Source organism: Lissotriton vulgaris, chromosome 2_1 (genome assembly GCF_964263255.1).
Source record: "Lissotriton vulgaris chromosome 2_1, aLisVul1.2, whole genome shotgun sequence".
NCBI classification, from domain to species: Eukaryota; Metazoa; Chordata; class Amphibia; order Caudata; family Salamandridae; genus Lissotriton; species Lissotriton vulgaris.
Window position 1 is genome coordinate 2,052,639,663 of NC_141687.1, and position 23,129 is coordinate 2,052,662,791.

The 23,129-nt window shown below is 49.5% G+C and overlaps 1 pseudogene; it reads left to right on the forward strand.

The window, feature by feature from the left end:
• LOC147733724 (uncharacterized) overlaps positions 1-14,004 on the forward strand; it is a 101,887-nt pseudogene extending 87,883 nt beyond the window's left edge.
• The last annotated feature ends 9,125 nt before the right edge of the window (positions 14,005-23,129 follow it).

The following is a 23,129-nucleotide window of genomic DNA, read 5'->3' on the forward strand; positions in this document are numbered from 1 at the left end:
CTGACCCTGTGCCCCATGGGAACAGTCCAGTCCGAACTACAAAAGCCATTTCCTTCCCAGAACGGAATCAAGCATCCGAGGACCGGACCGGTTTCGAGGTAACACCTCTCATCAGCCCGGCTAGCTTGACTCCAGTGGTGTGGAGTGCCTGGGACCCACGTCTGAGCATCCCCAGCGCACTTAGGGCGGAATATGCAAACAAAACAGGTGATGGACCGAATGTGGATCAATGTCACACACTCACCCCAGTCCAAAGATCTGGGCCCAAATCCATTGTTTTTTTGCACTCCACACCACCCTGGGTTAGACAATGGCGATATGCAAATCAGCTCTGACCCTGTGCCCCATGGGAACAGTCCAGGCCGAACTACAAAAGCCATGTCCTTCCCAGAACGGAATCAAGCATCCGAGGACCGGACCGGTTTCGAGGTAACACCTCTCATCAGCCCGGCTAGCTTGACTCCAGTGGTGTGGAGTGCCTGGGACCCACGTCTGGGCATCCCCAGCGCACTTAGGGCGGAATATGCAAACAAAACAGGTGATGGACCGAATGTGGATCAATGTCACACACTCACCCCAGTCCAAAGATCTGGGCCCAAATCAATTGTTTTTTTGCACTCCACACCAACCTGCATTAGACAATGGCGATATGCAAATCAGCTCTGACCCTGTGCCCCATGGGAACAGTCCAGTCCGAACTACAAAAGCCATGTCCTTCCCAGAACGAAATCAAGCATCCGAGGACCGGACCGGTTTCGAGGTAACACCTCTCATCAGCCCGGCTAGCTTGACTCCAGTGGTGTGGAGTGCCTGGGACCCACGTCTGGGCATCCCCAGCGCACTTAGGGCGGAATATGCACACAAAACAGGTGATGGACCGAATGTGGATCAATGTCACACACTCACCCCAGTCCAAAGATCTGGGCCCGAATCCATCGTTTTTTTGCACTCCACACCACCCTGGGTTAGACAATGGCAATATGCAAATCAGCTCTGACCCTGTGCCCCATGGGAACAGTCCAGTCCGAACTACAAAGCCATGTCCTTCCCAGAACGGAATCAAGCATCCGAGGACCGGACCGGTTTCAAGGTAACACCTCTCATCAGCCCGGCTAGCTTGACTCCAGTGGTGTGGAGTGCCTGGGACCCACGTCTGGGCATCCCTAGCGCACTTAGGGCGGAATATGCAAACAAAACAGGTGATGGACCGAATGTGGATCAATGTCACACACTCACCCCAGTCCAAAGATCTGGGCCCAAATCCATCGTTTTTTTGCACTCCACACCACCCTGGGTTAGACAATGGCGATATGCAAATCAGCTCTGACCCTTTGCCCCATGGGAACGGTCGAGTCCGAACTACAAAAGCCATGTCCTTCCCAGAACGGAATCAAGCATCAGAGGACCGGACCGGTTTCGAGGTAACACCTCTCATCAGCCCGGCTAGTTTGACTCCAGTGGTGTGGAGTGCCTGGGACCCATGTCTGGGCATCCCCAGCGCACTTAGGGCGGAATATGCAAACAAAACAGGTGATAGACCGAATATGGATCAATGTCACACACTCACCCCAGTCCAAAGATCTGGGCCCAAATCCATCGTTTTTTTGCACTCCACACCACCCTGCGTTAGACAATGGCGATATGCAAATCAGCTCTGACCCTGTGCCCCATGGGAACAGTCCAGTCCGAACTACAAAATCCATGTCCTTCCCAGAACGGAATCAAGCATCCGAGGACCGGACCGGTTTTGAGGTAACACCTCTCATCAGCCCGGCTAGCTTGACTCCAGTGGTGTGGAGTGCCTGGGACCCACGTCTGGGCATCCCCAGCGCACTTAGGGCGGAATATGCAAACAAAACAGGTGATGGACCGAATGTGGATCAATGTCACACACTCACCCCAGTCCAAAGATCTGGGCCCAAATCCATCGTTTTTTTGCACTCCACACCACCCTGGGTTAGACAATGGCGATATGCAAATCAGCTCTGACCCTGTGCCCCATGGGAACAGTCCAGTCCGAACTACAAAAGCCATGTCCTTCCCAGAACGGAATCAAGCATCCGAGGACCGGACCGGTTTCGAGGTAACACCTCTCATCAGCCCGGCTAGCTTGACTCCAGTGGTGTGGAGTGCCTGGGACCCACGTCTGGGCATCCCCAGCCCACTTAGGGCGGAATATGCAAACAAAACAGGTGATGGACCGAATGTGGATCAATGTCACACACTCACCCCAGTCCAAAGATCTGGGCCCAAATCCATTGTTTTTTTGCACTCCACACCACCCTGGGTTAGACAATGGCGATATGCAAATCAGCTCTGACCCTGTGCCCCATGGGAACAGTCCAGGCCGAACTACAAAAGCCATGTCCTTCCCAGAACGGAATCAAGCATCCGAGGACCGGACCGGTTTCGAGGTAACACCTCCCATCAGCCCGGCTAGCTTGACTCCAGTGGTGTGGAGTGCCTGGGACCCACGTCTGGGCATCCCCAGCGCACTTAGGGCGGAATATGCAAACAAAACAGGTGATGGACCGAATGTGGATCAATGTCACACACTCACCCCAGTCCAAAGATCTGGGCCCAAATCAATTGTTTTTTTGCACTCCACACCACCCTGCGTTAGACAATGGCGATATGCAAATCAGCTCTGACCCTGTGCCCCATGGGAACAGTCCAGTCCGAACTACAAAAGCCATGTCCTTCCCAGAACGGAATCAAGCATCCGAGGACCGGACCGGTTTCGAGGTAACACCTCTCATCAGCCCGGCTAGCTTGACTCCAGTGGTGTGGAGTGCCTGGGACCCACGTCTGGGCATCCCCAGCGCACTTAGGGCGGAATATGCAAATAAAACAGGTGATGGACCGAATGTGGATCAATGTCACACACTCACCCCAGTCCAAAGATCTGGGCCCAAATCCATCGATTTTTTGCACTCCACACCACCCTGGGTTAGACAATGGCGATATGCAAATCAGCTCTGACCCTGTGCCCCATGGGAACAGTCCAGTCCGATCTACAAAAGCCATGTCCTTCCCAGAACGGAATCAAGCATCTGAGGACCGGACCGGTTTCGAGGTAACACCTCTCATCAGCCCGGCTAGCTTGACTCCAGTGGTGTGGAGTGCCTGGGACCCACGTCTGGGCATCCCCAGCGCACTTAGGGTGGAAAATGCAAACAAAACAGGTGATGGACCGAATGTGGATCAATGTCACACACTCACCCCAGTCCAAAGATCTATGCCCAAATCCATCGTTTTTTTGCACTCCACACCACCCTGGGTTAGACAATGGCGATATGCAAATCAGCTCTGACCCTGTGCCCCATGGGAACAGTCCAGTCTGAACTACAAAGCCATGTCCTTCCCAGAACGGAATCAAGCATCCGAGGACCGGACCGGTTTCAAGGTAACACCTCTCATCAGCCCGGCTAGCTTGACTCCAGTGGTGTGGAGTGCCTGGGACCCACGTCTGGGCATCCCCAGCGCACTTAGGGCGGAATATGCAAACAAAACAGGTGATGGACTGAATGTGGATCAATGTCACACACTCACCCCAGTCCAAAGATCTGGGCCCAAATCCATCGTTTTTTTGCACTCCACACCACCCTGGGTTAGACAATGGCGATATGCAAATCAGCTCTGACGCTTTGCCCCATGGGAACGGTCCAGTCCGAACTACAAAAGCCATGTCCTTCCCAGAACGGAATCAAGCATCAGAGGACCGGACCGGTTTCGAGGTAACACCTCTCATCAGCCCGGCTAGCTTGACTCCAGTGGTGTGGAGTGCCTGGGACCCATGTCTGGGCATCCCCAGCGCACTTAGGGCGGAATATGCAAACAAAACAGGTGATGGACCGAATATGGATCAATGTCACACACTCACCCCAGTCCAAAGATCTGGGCCCAAATCCATCATTTTTTTGCACTCCACACCACCCTGGGTTAGACAATAGTGATATGCAAATCAGCTCTGACCCTGTGCCCCATGGGAACAGTCCAGTCCGAACTACAAAAGCCATGTCCTTCCCAGAACGGAATCAAGCATCTGAGGACCGGACCGGTTTCGAGGTAACACCTCTCATCAGCCCGGCTAGCTTGACTCCAGTGGTGTGGAGTGCCTGGGACCCACGTCTGGGCATCCCCAGCGCACTTAGGGTGGAATATGCAAACAAAACAGGTGATAAACCGAATGTGGATCAATGTCACACACTCACCCCAGTCCAAAGATCTGGGCCCAAATCCATCGTTTTTTTGCACTCCACACCACCCTGGGTTAGACAATGGCGATATGCAAATCAGCTCTGACCCTGTGCCCCATGGGAACAGTCCAGTCCGAACTACAAAAGCCATGTCCTTCCCAGAACGGAATCAAGCATCCGAGGACCGGACCGGTTTCGAGGTAACACCTCTCATCAGCCCGGCTAGCTTGACTCCAGTGGTGTGGAGTGCCTGGGACCCACGTCTGGGCATCCCCAGCGCACTTAGGGCGGAATTGGGAAACAAAACAGGTGATGGACCGAATGTGGATCAATGTCACACACTCACCCCAGTCCAAAGATCTGGGCCCAAATCCATCGTTTTTTTGCACTCCACACCACCCTGGGTTAGACAATGGCAATATGCAAATCAGCTCTGACCCTGTGCCCCATGGGAACAGTCCAGTCCGAACTACAAAAGCCATGTCCTTCCCAGAACGGAATCAAGCATCCGAGGACCGGACCGGTTTCGAGGTAACACCTCTCATCGGCCCGGCTAGCTTGACTCCAGTGGTGTGGAGTGCCTGGGACCCACGTCTGGGCATCCCCAGCGCACTTAGGGCGGAATATGCAAACAAAACAGGTGATGGACCGAATGTGGATCAATGTCACACACTCACCCAAGTCCAAAGATCTGGGCCCAAATCCATCATTTTTTTGCACTCCACACCACCCTGGGTTAGACAATGGCGATATGCAAATCAGCTCTGACCCTGTGCCCCATGGGAACAGTCCAGTCCGAACTACAAAAGCCATGTCCTTCCCAGAACGGAATCAAGCATCCGAGGACCGGACCGGTTTCGAGGTAACACCTCTCATCAGCCCGGCTAGCTTGACTCCAGTGGTGTGGAGTGCCTGGGACCCACGTCTGGGCATCCCCAGCGCACTTAGGGCGGAATATGCAAACAAAACAGGTGATGGACCGAATGTGGATCAATGTCACACACTCACCCCAGTCCAAAGATCTGGGCCCAAATCCATCGTTTTTTTGCACTCCACACCACCCTGCGTTAGACAATGGCGATATGCAAATCAGCTCTGACCCTGTGCCCCATGGGAACAGTCCAGTCCGAACTACAAAAGCCATGTCCTTCCCAGAACGGAATCAAGCATCCGAGGACCGGACCGGTTTCGAGGTAACACCTCTCATCAGCCCGGCTAGCTTGACTCCAGTGGTGTGGAGTGCCTGGGACCCACGTCTGGGCATCCCCAGCGCACTTAGGGCGGAAGATGCAAACAAAACAGGTGATGGACCGAATGTGGATCAATGTCACACACTCACCCCAGTCCAAAGATCTGGGCCCAAATCCATCCATTTTTTGCACTCCACACCACCCTGGGTTAGACAATGGCGATATGCAAATAAGCTCTGACCCTGTGCCCCATGGGAACAGTCCAGTCCGAACTACAAAAGCCATGTCCTTCCCAGAACAAAATCAAGCATCCGAGGACCGGACCGGTTTCGAGGTAACACCTCTCATCAGCCCGGCTAGCTTGACTCCAGTGGTGTGGAGTGCCTGGGACCCACGTCTGGGCATCCCCAGCGCACTTAGGGCGGAATTGGGAAACAAAACAGGTGATGGACCGAATGTGGATCAATGTCACACACTCACCCCAGTCCAAAGATCTGGGCCCAAATCCATCGTTTTTTTGCACTCCACACCACCCTGGGTTAGACAATGGCAATATGCAAATCAGCTCTGACCCTGTGCCCCATGGGAACAGTCCAGTCCAAACTACAAAAGCCATGTCCTTCCCAGAACGGAATCAAGCATCCGAGGACCGGACCGGTTTCGAGGTAACACCTCTCATCAGCCCGGCTAGCTTGACTCCAGTGGTGTGGAGTGCCTGGGACCCACGTCTGGGCATCCCCAGCGCACTTAGGGCGGAATATGCAAACAAAACAGGTGATGGACCGAATGTGGATCAATGTCACACACTCACCCAAGTCCAAAGATCTGGGCCCAAATCCATCATTTTTTTGCACTCCACACCACCCTGGGTTAGACAATGGCGATATGCAAATCAGCTCTGACCCTGTGCCCCATGGGAACAGTCCAGTCCGAACTACAAAAGCCATGTCCTTCCCAGAACGGAATCAAGCATCCGAGGACCGGACCGGTTTTGAGGTAACACCCCTCATCAGCCCGGCTAGCTTGACTCCAGTGGTGTGGAGTGCCTGGGACCCACGTCTGGGCATCCCCAGCGCACTTAGGGCGGAATATGCAAACAAAACAGGTGATGGACCGAATGTGGATCAATGTCACACACTCACCCCAGTCCAAAGATCTGGGCCCAAATCCATCGTTTTTTTGCACTCCACACCACCCTGCCTTAGACAATGGCGATATGCAAATCAGCTCTGACCCTGTGCCCCATGGGAACAGTCCTGTCCGAACTACAAAAGCCATGTCCTTCCCAGAACGGAATCAAGCATCCGAGGACCGGACCGGTTTCGAGGTAACACCTCTCATCAGCCCGGCTAGCTTGACTCCAGTGGTGTGGAGTGCCTGGGACCCACGTCTGGGCATCCCCAGCGCACTTAGGGCGGAAGATGCAAACAAAACAGGTGATGGACCGAATGTGGATCAATGTCACACACTCACCCCAGTCCAAAGATCTGGGCCCAAATCCATCCATTTTTTGCACTCCACACCACCCTGGGTTAGACAATGGCGATATGCAAATAAGCTCTGACCCTGTGCCCCATGGGAACAGTCCAGTCCGAACTACAAAAGCCATGTCCTTCCCAGAACAAAATCAAGCATCCGAGGACCGGACCGGTTTCGAGGTAACACCTCTCATCAGCCCGGCTAGCTTGACTCCAGTGGTGTGGAGTGCCTGGGACCCACGTCTGGGCATCCCCAGCGCACTTAGGGCGGAATATGCAAACAAAACAGGTGATGGACCGAATGTGGATCAATGTCACACACTCACCCCCGTCCAAAGATCTGGGCCCAAATCCATCGTTTTTTTGCACTCCACACCACCCTGGGTTAGACAATGGCGATATGCAAATCAGCTCTGACCCTGTGCCCCATGGGAACAGTCCAGTCCGAACTACAAAGCCATGTCCTTCCCAGAACGGAATCAAGCATCCGAGGACCGGACCGGTTTCAAGGTAACACCTCTCATCAGCCCGGCTAGCTTGACTCCAGTGGTGTGGAGTACCTGGGACCCACGTCTGGGCATCCCCAGCGCACTTAGGGCGGAATATGCAAACAAAACAGGTGATGGACCGAATGTGGATCAATGTCACACACTTACCCCAGTCCAAAGATCTGGGCCCAAATCCATCGTTTTTTTGCACTCCACACCACCCTGGGTTAGACAATGGCGATATGCAAATCAGCTCTGACCCTGTGCCCCATGGGAACAGTCCAGTCCGAACTACAAAAGCCATGTCCTTCCCAGAACGGAATCAAGCATCAGAGGACCGCACCGGTTTCGAGGTAACACCTCTCATCAGCCCGGCTAGCTTGACTCCAGTGGTGTGGAGTGCCTGGGACCCACGTCTGGGCATCCCCAGCGCACTTAGGGCGGAATTTGCAAACAAAACAGGTGATGGACCGAATGTGGATCAATGTCACACACTCACCCCAGTCCAAAGATCTGGGCCCAAATCCATCGTTTTTTTGCACTCCACACCACCCTGGGTTAGACAATGGTGATATGCAAATCAGCTCTGACCCTGTGCCCCATGGGAACAGTCCAGTCCGAACTACAAAAGCCATGTCCTTCCCAGAACGGAATCAAGCATCCGAGGACCGGACCGGTTTCGAGGTAACACCTCTCATCAGCCCGGCTAGCTTGACTCCAGTGGTGTGGAGTGCCTGGGACCCACGTCTGGGCATCCCCAGCGCACTTAGGGCGGAATATGCAAACAAAACAGGTGATGGACCGAATGTGGATCAATGTCACACACTCACCCCAGTCCAAAGATCTGGGCCCAAATCCATTGTTTTTTTGCACTCCACACCACCCTGGGTTAGACAATGGCGATATGCAAATCAGCTCTGACCCTGTGCCCCATGAGAACAGTCCAGTCCGAACTACAAAAGCCATGTCCTTCCCAGAACGGAATCAAGCATCAGAGGACCGGACCGGTTTCGAGGTAACACCTCTCATCAGCCCGGCTAGCTTGACTCCAGTTGTGTGGAGTTCCTGGGACCCACGTCTGGGCATCCCCAGCGCACTTAGGGCGGAATATGCAAACAAAACAGGTGATGGACCGAATGTGGATCAATGTCACACACTCACCCCAGTCCAAAGATCTGGGCCCAAATCCATCGTTTTTTTGCACTCCACACCACCCTGGGTTAGACAATGGTGATATGCAAATCAGCTCTGACCCTGTGCCCCATGGGAACAGTCCAGTCCGAACTACAAAAGCCATGTCCTTCCCAGAACGGAATCAAGCATCCGAGGACCGGACCGGTTTCGAGGTAACACCTCTCATCTAGCTTGACTCCAGTGGTGTGGAGTGCCTGGGACCCACGTCTGGGCATCCCCAGCGCACTTAGGGTGGAATATGCAAACAAAACAGGTGATAAACCGAATGTGGATCAATGTCACACACTCACCCCAGTCCAAAGATCTGGGCCCAAATCCATCGTTTTTTTGCACTCCACACCACCCTGGGTTAGACAATGGCGATATGCAAATCAGCTCTGACCCTGTGCCCCATGGGAACAGTCCAGTCCGAACTACAAAAGCCATGTTCTTCCCAGAACGGAATCAAGCATCCGAGGACCGGACCGGTTTCGAGGTAACACCTCTCATCAGCCCGGCTAGCTTGACTCCAGTGGTGTGGAGTGCCTGGGACCCACGTCTGGGCATCCCCAGCGCACTTAGGGCGGAATATGCAAACAAAACAGGTGATGGACCGAATGTGGATCAATGTCACACCCTCACCCCAGTCCAAAGATCTGGGCCCAAATCCATCGTTTTTTTGCACTCCACACCACCCTGCGTTAGACAATGGCGATATGCAAATCAGCTCTGACCCTGTGCCCCATGGGAACAGTCCAGTCCGAACTACAAAAGCCATGTCCTTCCCAGAACGGAATCAAGCATCCGAGGACCGGATCGGTTTCGAGGTAACACCTCTCATCAGCCCGGCTAGCTTGACTCCAGTGGTGTGGAGTGCCTGGGACCCACGTCTGGGCATCCCCAGCGCACTTAGTGCGGAATATGCAAACAAAACAGGTAATGGACCGAATGTGGATCAATGTCACACACTCACCCCAGTCCAAAGATCTGGGCCCAAATCCATCGATTTTTTGCACTCCACACCACCCTGGGTTAGACAATGGCGATATGCAAATCAGCTCTGACCCTGTGCCCCATGGGAACAGTCCAGTCCGAACTACAAAGCCATGTCCTTCCCAGAACGGAATCAAGCATCCGAGGACCGGACCGGTTTCGAGGTAACACCTCTCATCAGCCCGGCTAGCTTGACTCCAGTGGTGTGGAGTGCCTGGGACCCACGTCTGGGCATCCCCAGCGCACTTAGGGCGGAATATGCAAACTAAACAGGTGATTGACCGAATGTGGATCAATGTCACACACTCACCCCAGTCCAAAGATCTGGGCCCAAATCCATTGTTTTTTTGCACTCCACACCACCCTGGGTTAGACAATGGTGATATGCAAATCAGCTCTGACCCTGCGCCCCATGGGAACAGTCCAGTCCGAACTACAAAAGCCATGTCCTTCCCAGAACGGAATCAAGCATCCGAGGACCGGACCGGTTTCGAGGTAACACCTCTCATCAGCCCGGCTAGCTTGACTCCAGTGGTGTGGAGTGCCTGGGACCCACGTCTGGGCATCCCCGTCGCACTTAGGGCGGAATATGCAAACAAAACAGGTGATGGACCGAATGTGGATCAATGTCACACACTCACCCCAGTCCAAAGATCTGGGCCCAAATCCATCGTTTTTTTGCACTCCACACCACCCTTGGTTAGACAATGGCGATATGCAAATCAGCTCTGACCCTGTGCCCCATGGGAACAGTCCAGTCTGAACTACAAAAGCCATGTCCTTCCCAGAACGGAATCAAGCATCCGAGGACCGGACCGGTTTCGAGGTAACACCTCTCATCAGCCCGGCTAGCTTGACTCCAGTGGTGTGGAGTGCCTGGTGGACTGGAGTGAATGTGTGACATTGATCCACATTCTGTCCATCACCTGTTTTGTTTGCAATTGCCGCCATAAGTGCGCTGGGGATGCTCAGACGTGGGTCCCAGGCACTCCACACCACTGGAGTCAAGCTAGCCTGGCTGATGAGAGGTGTTACCTCGAAACCGGTCCGGTCCTCGGATGCTTGATTCCGTTCTGGGAAGGACATGGCTTTTGTAGTTCGGACTGGACTGTTCCCATGGGGCACAGGGTCAGAGCTGATTTGCATATCGCCATTGTCTAACCCAGGGTGGTGTGGAGTGCAGAAAAACGATGGATTTGGGCCCAGATCTTTGGACTGGGGTGAATGTGTGACATTGATCCACATTCTGTCCATCACCTGTTTTGTTTGCAATTGCCGCCATAAGTGCGCTGGGGATGCTCAGACGTGGGTCCCAGGCACTCCACACCACTGGAGTCAAGCTAGCCGGGCTGATGAGAGGTGTTACCTCGAAACCGGTCCGGTCCTCGGATGCTTGATTCCGTTCTGGGAAGGACATGGCTTTTGTAGTTCGGACTGGACTGTTCCCATGGGGCACAGGGTCAGAGCTGATTTGCATATCGCCATTGTCTAACCCAGGGTTGTGTGGAGTGCAAAAAATCGATGGCTTTGGGTCCAGATCCATGGACTGGGGTGAATGTGTGACATTGATCCACATTCTGTCCATCATCTGTTTTGTTTTCAATTGCCGCCATAAGTGCGCTGGGTATGTTCAGACGTGGGTCCCAGGCACTCCACACCACTGGAGTCAAGCTAGCCAGGCTTATGAGAGGTGTTACCGCGAAACCGGTCCAGTCCTCGGATGCTTGATTCCGTTCTGTGAAGGACATGGCTTTTGTAGTTCGGACTGGACTGTTCCCATGGGGCACAGGGTCAGAGCTGATTTGCATATCACCATTGTCTAACCCAGGGTGGTGTGGAGTGCAAAAAAACGATGGATTTGGGCCCAGATCTTTGGACTGGGGTGAATGTGTGACATTGATCCACATTCTGTCCATCACCTGTTTTGTTTGCAATTGCCGCCATAAGTGCGCTGGGGATGCTCAGACGTGGGTCCCAGGCACTCCACACCACTGGAGTCAAGCTAGCCGGGCTGATGAGAGGTGTTACCTCAAAACCGGTCCGGTCCTCGGATGCTTGATTCCGTTCTGGGAAGGACATGGCTTTTGTATTTCGGACTGGACTGTTCCCATGGGGCACAGGGTCAGAGCTGATTTGCATATCGCCATTGTCTAACCCAGGGTGGTGTGGAGTGCAAAAAAACGATGGATTTGGGCCCAGATCCTTGGACTGGGGTGAATGTGTGACATTGATCCACATTCTGTCCATCACCTGTTTTGTTTGCAATTGCCGCCATAAGTGCGCTGGGGATGCTCAGACGTGGGTCCCAGGCACTCCACACCACTGGAGTCAAGCTAGCCGGGCTGATGAGAGGTGTTACCTCGAAACCAGTCCGGTCCTCGGATGCTTGATTCCATTCTGGGAAGGACATGGCTTTTGTAGTTCGGACTGGACTGTTCCCATGGGGCACAGGGTCAGAGCTGATTTGCATATCGCCATTGTCTAACCCAGGGTGGTCTGGAGTGCAAAAAAAAAACCGATGGATTTGGGCCCAGATCTTTGGACTGGGGTGAATGTGTGACATTGATCCACATTCTGTCCATCACCTGTTTTGTTTGCAATTGCCTCCATAAGTGCGCTGGGGATGCTCAGACGTGGGTCCCAGGCACTCCACACCACTGGAGTCAAGCTAGCCGGGCTGATGAGAGGTGTTACCTCGAAACCGGTCCGGTCCTCGGATGCTTGATTCCGTTCTGGGAAGGACATGGCTTTTGTAGTTCGGACTGGACTGTTCCCATGGGGCACAGGGTCAGAGCTGATTTGCATATCGCCATTGTCTAACCCAGGGTGGTGTGGAGTGCAAAAAAACGATAGATTTGGGCCCAGATCTTTGGACTGGGGTGAATGTGTGACATTGATCCACATTCTGTCCATCACCTGTTTTGCTTGCGAGTTCCAAACAAAAACATTTAAAAAATAGGAGGGGGTTCACCAGGGAGCCCGTCAGGGGCAAAAAGCCTTTTTTTTAAACGTTTTGCGGCAAAAATCGCAGCAGATTCACAAATTTGAGACCATTTTTTTTGTAAAAATCAAATGTGGGATTCCACAATTTTGTTTTATAATGCCCCGCGGGTGCACCAGGTCCTGTTGGGATAATGACAATTATAATCAGGAAAGGGGGTACGTGATCCCCCTCTTCATGCAAATTTGGGCCCTGGGGAACCCATCCCCGGGGGCCGGCTGACTCTTCATTATCAGTGAGGCACCATTTGAATGCTAATAAGTGGCGCGCAATAAACATAAAATTTGTTTCATAGTGAGGAATTATCGGCAAGTTAGCCACAACTTTAGCTTGTAGTTGCATCTGCAACTGTTGTATGCGTGTTGTGACATGGTACGGGTGGTGTGTTACTTAGAAACTATGTCAGTTACAGGCCTTTTTGCAGCTTGGACTAATGTTTACGGTTGTTCCATGTGGCATTGACTCAGGATAGGAGACTGAAGCTGGCCGCTTAGACTGTGTCTCCCCTCAGGACACGGAAAGCAGGCAATGTCCCTCGGTTTCACCTGCCTTGGACAGCAGGCTGCAGCCCTATAAATTGTGCTGAGATCAGGAGCTCTACAGTCAGTGTGCTTTGAGCTGTGCCAGCCAGAAAGATAGCCGGTTTTCCCCTGCGGACAACGCTCCTCAGCCTGTGCAGGAGGACCGGCACGTGTTCCCGATGACAGTGACAGCCACGAGGAGTACAGCAGCGTCTGCGCGAAGAAGAGGGGAGGACCTTGCGGTCCCAGGACTTAGCCAAAACAAAAGAAATGGACAGCAGGCTGAGCCACAGGATCAGGATGGTCTTCAACAGTGAGCTGATCAACAGCCTTCAGAAGACATTCATGCAGGAAAAGTACCTCAGTGCCCAGGAGAGGCGTAGGTTGGTGGCTAAACTACAGCTTTCAGAAATGCAGGTAGATGTCTGCCATGGCCAGCCAGGGTTGGGCTCCAAAAACCCTTTACCGATATCAACATGTAAGCTTGGGGGTAGCGCAGTATGACAGTTTGAAGGTGCTTGCTTCCCTAGTTGGTAGGAAAGGGCTTTAAGGTACTTTAAATGTCTATAGATCTGCTGTTCAATATGCTGATAGACAGACTGTGTGGCGTGTTATTGTGCAGTCATGTCTGGTTTTGTGTGTGTTTTTATTTCTCCTGCTTTTGCGAGCACATGCTGAGCCTGGCACTGTATTGAATGTTTGGTTGGTATGTCGCTCCAGCCCTACGTAACCTGTATCCTTGAGGTATTTAGCTGGGGGTTCAGATGATGGTCCTCTCCGGCTTTGGATACTCAATGTGATTCTCGTATCTGTATAGATCAAGATCTGGTTCTAAGACCTTTGGACGAAGCCCAAAAGACAGTAGCAGGACATGCAGCCGGACCCATATATAGTGGCCCCCTTTTGTAAGGCGCTACCTTATGGAGAGCTGATCAGTGCACCCTTTTTAGGTCTCGGCTAGCATAGGCTGCGCTTGCGCAGTCACCCTGGCAAGATTTTACGTTTTCTAGTAGTGGTGCTTGAACCGCCCCTCTTCTCCATTGGCTGGCCTCCTAAATGCTGGCCAGCCATTGGAGAAGAGGTTTGTTTGTCAATTCAAGCCCCGTCTTCTTCAGATTGAGGGGTGTGTTTTTTCGCTTCTTTCTCTCCTCTTCCCATTGGCTGGAATGTAAACAACAACAAGTCAAAACACGTCCGTTGTTTACATTCCAGGCAATGGGAAGAGGGGAGAAAGAAAAACACGCCCCCCAGTCTGAAAATGACGGGGCGTTTCTCTGATCCATTTCTGCTTGACCTTGGAGAAACATGTTGGTGTTCATGACGTGGTCCGATGTTCAGCTGAATATGATCATCGTGGGTGCCCACCCTGCGACTTTGCCCGCATTTACATTTTTAATTCCTAAGAGGTGCCCACCCCGCTGTTTATTTTCAATTTGGATGGAGCCTACCCATCATCTGCCCCGTTTTCACCGGCGCAGCCCGGGACTGCAGGGAATTGCGGCCGGGGATCACAGGAAGTCAGGCACTGCGTGCAGGACTTCCGATTTCCAAAGAGAAAGTACTGCGCCCGGCGCCGGAAGAAGAAGAGAAGCTGTGAGGCGCCTTGCGTACGAACGAGCGGAGTTTCCATGTCTGCGAACCTTGTTTCTGTCCATACTTTGAGGGTAGTTTTCATCGTTCAGGACTGTGTGAAAGGCCGGCGGTGCCCTCCCAATGGGAAGTTGTGGCTTTTGATTGGAATGACTGGAAGTCAGTCAGTATAGCGTGACCTCCTTTTGGTGCCATGGTAGGTTCTAGTGCTGTGTGTTCTCTGGGGGTACTGCTTGTTGACTCTGGGGTACCTCGGTATCTCCCCACCCCGTGTCATGTGCCTATCCCCCTCCTCCCCCCTTGTACCGAGGCAGCTGAAGGTGCGGAGTCATGCGCGAGGTCTCTGTCCCCCTCGGCGTGGCATTCGCTGGGACTATGTGCTTTGGGTCTCTGCGTTCCCTGTCTGCTAGCTCGGGGTGCTCCACTGTTTTCTGCTCATACTCACCAGTTGATTCAGGCGGGTGGGCTAACCGCTTTGGTTCCAGAGCTTGCCCCTTGGTTCCAGAGACAGGCTTGCTAGGCGGAGCTGTGTGGCATTCTTCTGGGGGTTGGTTCCTTGTACAAGAGCGGCACTCAGGTCAATGGTTTAAGCTGCAGTGAAACGTGCCCCAGCCACCCAACCCTTTACTCTCCAGTTTAAATGTGCATGCATCGGCGCCTGAGTAGCGCAGTGTTTATACTGCTGGTCAATAATGGGGTACAAATACCACTTCAAATGTTGCTGGAAGCTCTAGTTTCTAACATTGAGACACCTTTATCGGGGGCCGAGGTTCACTCACAGCGTGAACTGGAGCGAGAAATGTGATCAATTTTTAAAACGTACAAATTAGAGTTGGGTGGTTGGAATTCAGTGTTAGTTTGGGGGTCACGTGCGAGGTTTTTTGGGGGGCTTATTGCCGCTGACGACGGACCCTCCTTAAAACAACTGTAGATCTCTGTGGAAGAACCACCTTTACTCTCCTGCCCTGACTCCGCATTTTGTTATCCCGACCGAGCCTTCCTGGATGATCCGGGCCCCACATTCTTGGATGAGCTGCCCCTCGCTTACTTTCCTATCTGTTTACTCTGGCCTCCATTTTTCATCTGCGTTTGTATCTTCACTTCCAGGTGTTGCATAACCATGAAGCTGTACATCTGTGTCTGCCTGTGCCTCTCCGCCGCCTATGCACCTCCAGGAACGGATCCTGCACTGGACTCTCCATGGTAACTGTGGAAAACATGGCACGGCAAATCCTACCACCCGGTTAGTCTGCCTCGAAGAGGCCAGCACAATGCATTACCTTTGGAACACTATCTGACGAGGTGGGTCCTCGAAATTGTAGGACTGGAATAAACACAACGTTGCGGGTGCACTGCAAATCAAATTTATAGAACCTGTCATTCAGTACTACCCCCAGATTGTTCTCGCCCCTCCCCCACCAATCCATATATATTTACTGTACCATTTCTCACTTGTCACTCCCAATGTAAAGCGCTCCGATACCCTCGGGTCTGGCCAGCGCTATAGAAAACTCCAAAAATAAATAAAAAATAAATATTCAGTAACTTTGTTTCAACTCTGCCTTTTGATCAAACATCTGTGAACATAGTTGGTTCTACGTAGCTATTTTAACAAGTTGTTAAACCAAATGGGTGTAAACGGGTGGCTAGTGGGCCGAGAATTAGACACAGTTGCCAATCCCTTATCTCTGGCTAGTCCCTGCCGGGATGCGCTATTTCCATAATATTTCCATGAAGTAGCATCTTCAGGCACGAGTCTCTGCAATGTTGGGTTAAAAGTTGTAGGTGTCTTATTACAACTTTCCACTAACTGTCCCTAGATGTTTGTGTCGCTTCCTATGGAGCAGGTGTGCATTAGTGAGTTTATGTTACTGCCGTGTGATAGGGTAAGGTGGTGGGTGAAGAGCCTTGGCTGGGCGTGCTCAGGGAGGTCTGGACAATGGCGATGGGTGAGGTGGCCTAACAACCTCTTGGGGTCCTGTGCGAATGTGGGGCTCCCTGGGGAACAATGCCTGGAATTTTTGACCTGATGGAAGTCAGTAATGCGGAGCATGCCATCACTTCTGCTTTGGCTATTGTTTTCACATCGATATAAAAAATAAAGGTGTATTTTGCGTTAATTTTCCAGTGTGGCTTAATAAATATCTCTAAAAGTGTCGGGACAAGCCACGGTGAAAGTAGATTTTATTAAATCACAAAAGCATCATAATGTGTGGCTCTGGTTTTGCCCGTTTTCTTTCCTTCTGCAACCTGATTGTGCTAATTTTTCTTGCCTCTGTTCCTTAGTTGTGATCGTTTTCTTGCCTCTGTTCCCTGATTGTGATCGTTTTTCTTGCCTCTGTTCCCTGATTGTGCTTGTTTTCTTGCCTCTATGCCCTGATTGTGCTCTTTTTTTATTGCCTCTGTTCCCTGGGTGTGCTAGCTTTTCTTGCCTCTGCCCCCTGATTGTGCTCATTTTTCTTGACTCTGTTCCCTGGTTGTACTCGTTTTTCTTGCCTCTGCCCCCTGGTTGTGCTCGTTTTTCTTGCCTCTGTCGCCTGGTTGTGATCGTTTTTCTTGCCTATGTTCCCTGGTAGTGCTCGCTTTTCTTGCCTCTGCCCCCTGGTTGTGCTCGTTTTTCTTGCCTCTGTTCCCTGGTTGTGCTCGTTTTTCTTGCCTATGTTCCCTGGTAGTGCTCGCTTTTCTTGCCTCTGTTCCCTGCTTGAGCTCGCCTTTCTTGCCTCTGCCCCCTGGTTATGCTCGTTTTTCCTGCCTCTGTTCCCTGGTTGTGCTCTAAAATCGATTGCAAAAAATGGAGCAAGGGTGTATACATAAAATAAACACGGTTGGGTAAAACGTACACGGGCACGGCCTATCACAAATATGTAGTATAATCTATTTGAGTAGTTCCGCATGTGAAAGAATATAATCATGTAAAACAGTAGATTGGTCTTAGCTGGAGACAGTTCTGACAATACTAAGTGCATGTGTACGTCAATGCGAGATATAAAACAAATAACAAAACTAGGTATAGAAGATCAGCACTTCACTTCAATTACTTTAGCGCTAGCGTGTGTGTGTGTGTCTCTGTGCGTGTGTGTGGCTCTGTGTGTGTGTGTGTGGCTCAGTGTGCGTGTGTGGCTCTGTGTGTGTGTGGCTCTGCGTGTTTGTATGGCTCTGTGTGTGTGTGTGTGGCTCTGTGTGTTTGTGGCTCTGTGTGTGAGTGGCTCTGGTAGTGTGTGTGGGGCTCTTTGTGGGGCTGTGTGTCTGGGGCTCTGTGTGGGTTGGCTCTGTGTGTGTGCAGGTGACTCTGTGTGTGGGGTTCTGTGTGTGTGTGTGGCTGTGTGTGTGTGGGTGCAAATGCAATAGGTCTTGCATGTACGAGAGATTAAGCTATTAATCTCTACTACTCTCTAATGCTTACCTATTGTCATTGTAAATGAAAATACCATATATTTATCGGTTTAAAAAAACAAACAATAAATGAAAAAAATTACATTTGCAATGCCAATAGCTCTAACTTCAACAAAGAAGAGACCATTGCATTGTAAATGCTTGTTTCAGTACGCGACAGGCACGGCCCACGCAACAATGCTGCCCTCTTCCCTGTATCCCATGGACCCTTACAAGGCCTACACGCAGCCGCAGACCAGGGTGCAGGCGCCCCCTGTGTACAGTGATTCCTCAGACTTCACCTATTATTGAAGTAGGTACTACTTGGCTGTAATCAGTATTACAGCCTCTAAAAAGCAACCCTTGGCTCTGCCAGTGCCACTCGCAGGCACTTATGCATCACTGTTCAAATTGAGTAACCAAGTAAACCTTTTGGGATTTCTTTCTTGCTCTGGACATTTTTGAGCTTACAGGCAAAATTGTTTGATATATTTAATATATGCTTTTCAAATTATATCTGTTAAATAAAAAATAAAAAAGTGTTATATTTAAAAAGCGTATTAGATTTTGTTTTATGGAATACACATGTGTTTACTCAAAGAGTTTGAGATTACATGGTTACAACATAGTGGCTTGAAGTTCTGTCCCATACCTTTTTTGTTCGTTGTATACAAATCTTGATCGCCGCAACACATCAAGCAGATCTTTACGGTGCCAATGGGCATGTCTGAAATGGTTAACACATGTAGTTACCCTGAGTGACCATGCAATGTTGCTTTATTGTAAATGCACTACAGTGCTGCTCGCAGTGGAGCAGCAAGGTATCCCTTGGCTTAATTTTAACAAGAAAATGTGGCATCCTATTCCCATGTTTTAAGAGTAAAAATCCAGCATATAATTGGATTCCAGTACGCCCGTCATCCCCTGAGGCCCGGTGCCACTACACCAAAAAGCAGTACGTAGATTCCGATTGTTTAGTGATTTGACAAAGGGTTGCAGATGTTTATCACATTTCTGGCCAGAGGTGGAGCGTTTACACAGCTCGGTGCAGAGGTGAGTGTCCATTGCGGCCCATCTTAGCTCCACTGATAAGTGTTATTCCAATCTGACATGTGTTTTAAAAATACCCATCTCCAGGCTCACAGTGCAGCAATAATATGAGTAATTCAGTGCTAGAATGACTGCAGTCCATCCTTGGCCATGCCTGACTGCATTACCGCAGGTGCAGTGGTATCGGGCCCATGGATCTCAGGGGACCCTCTGCACCATAAATATGCTTTTATTTCTATCTAGCCATTGGCTAGGTGGTCAATTCTCCTTATTTTCATTAGGATCCATTCACTAATCCATTGCGTTAGAGTTTTATGGTGCATGCACACAAACACAATGATACATGCACACCCAAACCACATTATTTGCCGGAAATCTAATGGAGCCAGTGCCACGGAAACTGCAGGTCACAGGTAAAGACTAATGTTCTGATTTGTTACCTTTACCTCAAATTGTAAAGCGCTCTGATATCCTTTGGGATCAAGTTTGCGCTATATAAATCTTTATAAATAAATAAATATAAAAAAATACCTCAGGAGAAGCAGACAATTTACAGACACCGATACTCACAAGCAACACATCTCCAGACACCTAAGCATCCACAGAAGTGTATGTAGCAACAAACCAATATAGCCACCTGAACACGCGCCTATAGGTACCCGCCATGTTCATAGAATCAGAGACTACCATCACGATTCCAAGGTCGACCCAAAAACTATCAAAGACAGACAGAGAAACATAGACAGACCAACACGCGGATGTTTACAAGTCCAGACCCGCATGCAGTCTCACAGAGCAGACATACAATGCATTTGTCGGCACTGGTATGGGAAGGGTCAGGTGGGTACACAGAAAGAAGCTTTAACATACACTGTCTGAGAAGGAAGCCCGCTTGAGGGCATCGCAATAGTAGACTAGCCATTTCATCATTGCTTTTCGGGTTGTGACCCAACAGATGCAAATTCTTTTCAGTTTTCATGTCAAACAAAATATCTCTATGGAACATTGAGGAGCATTCTGCGTGCCAATCTTAGTCTGCTTATGCTTGTGTTGTTCTTAATCTGTCTACAGCAAATAAATCTTGAGGCAATCATAACACCAAACACTACTAGTTTTGGCTAAACCAATATGCCTGAGTTTGGTGGATTTCAGTCTTTGTAAAATGTTACGGATAGTGGAACTGCTGTATCTTCTCCAAATTGTAAGCAAAACATTGGCTAAATGCTAAATATTTCTAGTTTTCAACACCGCACAATGCAACAGTAGTCCCTGGCAGTGGCACTGAAGGAGAAAAGTGAGTCCTGTCCTCAAAGCAGATCTTAATGGGCCGGATGGAAGCCTTGCTGTAGTGACCAGCTGGTCATGTTCTAGTGTTCCTAAGTAATGCAATTTGTATACATTTTTTATCTCTAACCACTAGTATATGTAGTAGACCTTTGTACTTCTCACCATTCCTATGTGTTTTTATAGTTTATCTGTGTGTATCTCTTCCTTGAGTGACTTTACAGCTTGTACATTTGCAATGTTTCCCTCTTTTCACTCCTCTTGTTTATATAACTCCAACCACTAGTATATGTAGTAGACCTTTGTACTTACTACCATTCCTATGTCATTTTAGAGTTTCTGTTTGTGTCTCTTCCTTGAGTGACTTTACTGCTTGTACATTTGTAATTTCTCCCTCTTTTCACTCCACTTGTTTATATAACTCCAACTACAAGTATATGTAATAGACCTTTGTACTTACTACCATTCCTATGTCATTTCAGAGTTTATCTATTTGTATCTCTTCCTTGAGTGACTTTACAACTTGTACATTTGCAATTTTTTCCCTCCTTTCGCTCCACTTGTACATTTGCAATTCTTTTCCTGTTTTTATCTCTTATGTAACTCATGTAGTCCAATGTCGTGATGTAACGCAACTGGTTCTTCTGTAAAACGCTCTGACACCTTCAGGTAATGTTCGCACTATATAACATCGCATAAAATAAAATTAAAATAAATAAAAAATGTGTTGCCACCAGCCACTCCTTGCGGGCTGGCTTCCACACTCACTCCACATCCATCTATCACAGGTGTCACCGATCAGTTGATCTTGCTAATAAAAGGGGCCGGGCACACATGCCCTGGGCTAGTTTTAGAAAGTATATCACTGTGTCTGTATGATCATTTTAGGGGCATGGGGGCCCAGGGCCCCATCCCTTACACTGGAGATGAGCGCGGCAGCATCTTCAAGTGTGGCATAGGGGAAAGTAGCTTGAAAAAATGATTTGATGGGTGGAGCACTTTCTTTATCCACTACGAGAATCTATCTATTCACTGAGTGCGTGCAACACTGGTGTAGCAACCTGCCTGATTCCCTAAACTGATACGATACAACAATTTCAATTCATAAGCTTTATTCGATTATTCATGAACAATCATAAAAGCATACAATAATAAAAATGTTATTTGATAAAAATACATTACAAAACAGGAAAAATTACAAAGGTTACAATAAATGGAGCAATTCAATTGGAGACAAGTATTCGACCGGGCAATTAAAAGGTGAACCAATAAATCAGACTTAAAATTCCAGATTTTTCCTATGGGACACAGCTTTTAGAATAATGGTAGCTGTAAAAAAACAGATATCCAAAGTGTCAAGTGCAAATAATAATTTCATGGCATGGGCAGTTGTATACGCAGAGTATTTCATAAAAACAGGTTTAAGATAACATAGGCGAATGTGCAAATACAATGGAAAGATTAACATAAAGTGCAAAGTGCTCTGTTTGGTGGTGCCATCACACGGACAAGGGCTTGAACTATAGATTTTCATCCGTGGAAATGCCACCAAATTATGGACGATGCCTAGTCTCAACCTAGTGAGAACAAACTGATGTGATTGTTTGGTGATTGCTTTTAGATACTTAGGCATGCCCTGACCTTCCTCCTTGTTAGAATGGTAAAAAACATGGGTTATAAAGTTGCTACATTGGACTCTACGCGTATTAGATTTAATCCCCAAAAATAAATCTTTAATCTCCCGTTTGGGTAAGTTAATAGCACATAGGGGGTCATCGAGAATATCCAAATCGAAGATTTCTTTGTAGGACGTTAAAACATAATTTAACCAGGGGATCTTGCGAACATTATCCAGCCGAAGACAGTCTTGGATAATTCGCCTGGTAAATCCTGTTTCATCCTTTGCCCAGATTGACCTTCAGACCATGATGGGTCTCAAACCCGTTAAATCTGTCAAATGTTCTAGCCTGGCCTCTTTATGAATAAGTTCGGTGGATGCGATAAAACAAATTCAGGAATGACAATTGGCAGAATCACCTGTGTGCACTGCGGTATGTATTTAACTTCTCAACTAAATGATTAGATACAATGTTATACCAGCTGTTTCAAACAAGTATTCAACATGCTTGTCTCCACAATGATTTCTTTAATGCATTAATGCATGTAAGCAACAAAGATGGCCTGTTTGACGGTGCCCAGGTCAAGGGCTGTTTGAGCGCTGTTTTTGAGTGGTTTGGACGTCATGGGCTGAAGTGCAACTCCGACAAGTCGGAGTTGCTCTTCTTTGGCTGTACCTCTGAGCCTGATTGGAAACCCTGGTGGCCGCAAGATATGTTTCCTCCCACTAGTTCGTCTTTGAAAGCCAAAAATTTGGGAGTTATGATTGACAACGAGCTATCTTTCGGACCGCATATTTCATCTCTTACTGGGAAATGTTTCGGCATCCTTCGGATGCTTCGTAAATTCCTCCCTCTAGTTTCTATCCAGCACAGAAAAATCATTGTCCAGGCACTGATTGGCTCTAGGCTGGATTATGCTAATGTTTTGTTTCTGGGACTTCCCAAATATCTGGTCAGGCGTCTGCAAATCGCCCAGAATTCTGCAGCCCGAGCCATCTTTGGTCTTCCAAGAAAAGCCAGAGCCACTGATCTTCTCTCAACACTACACTGGCTTCCAATTGCTAAAAGGATTCTGTTTAAAACTTTGACCACGACTTTCAAGGCCTTACATGGCATAGGACCCAAATATATTTCCAAACGATTGTCCTGGTATAACCCCCCCAGATCTCTC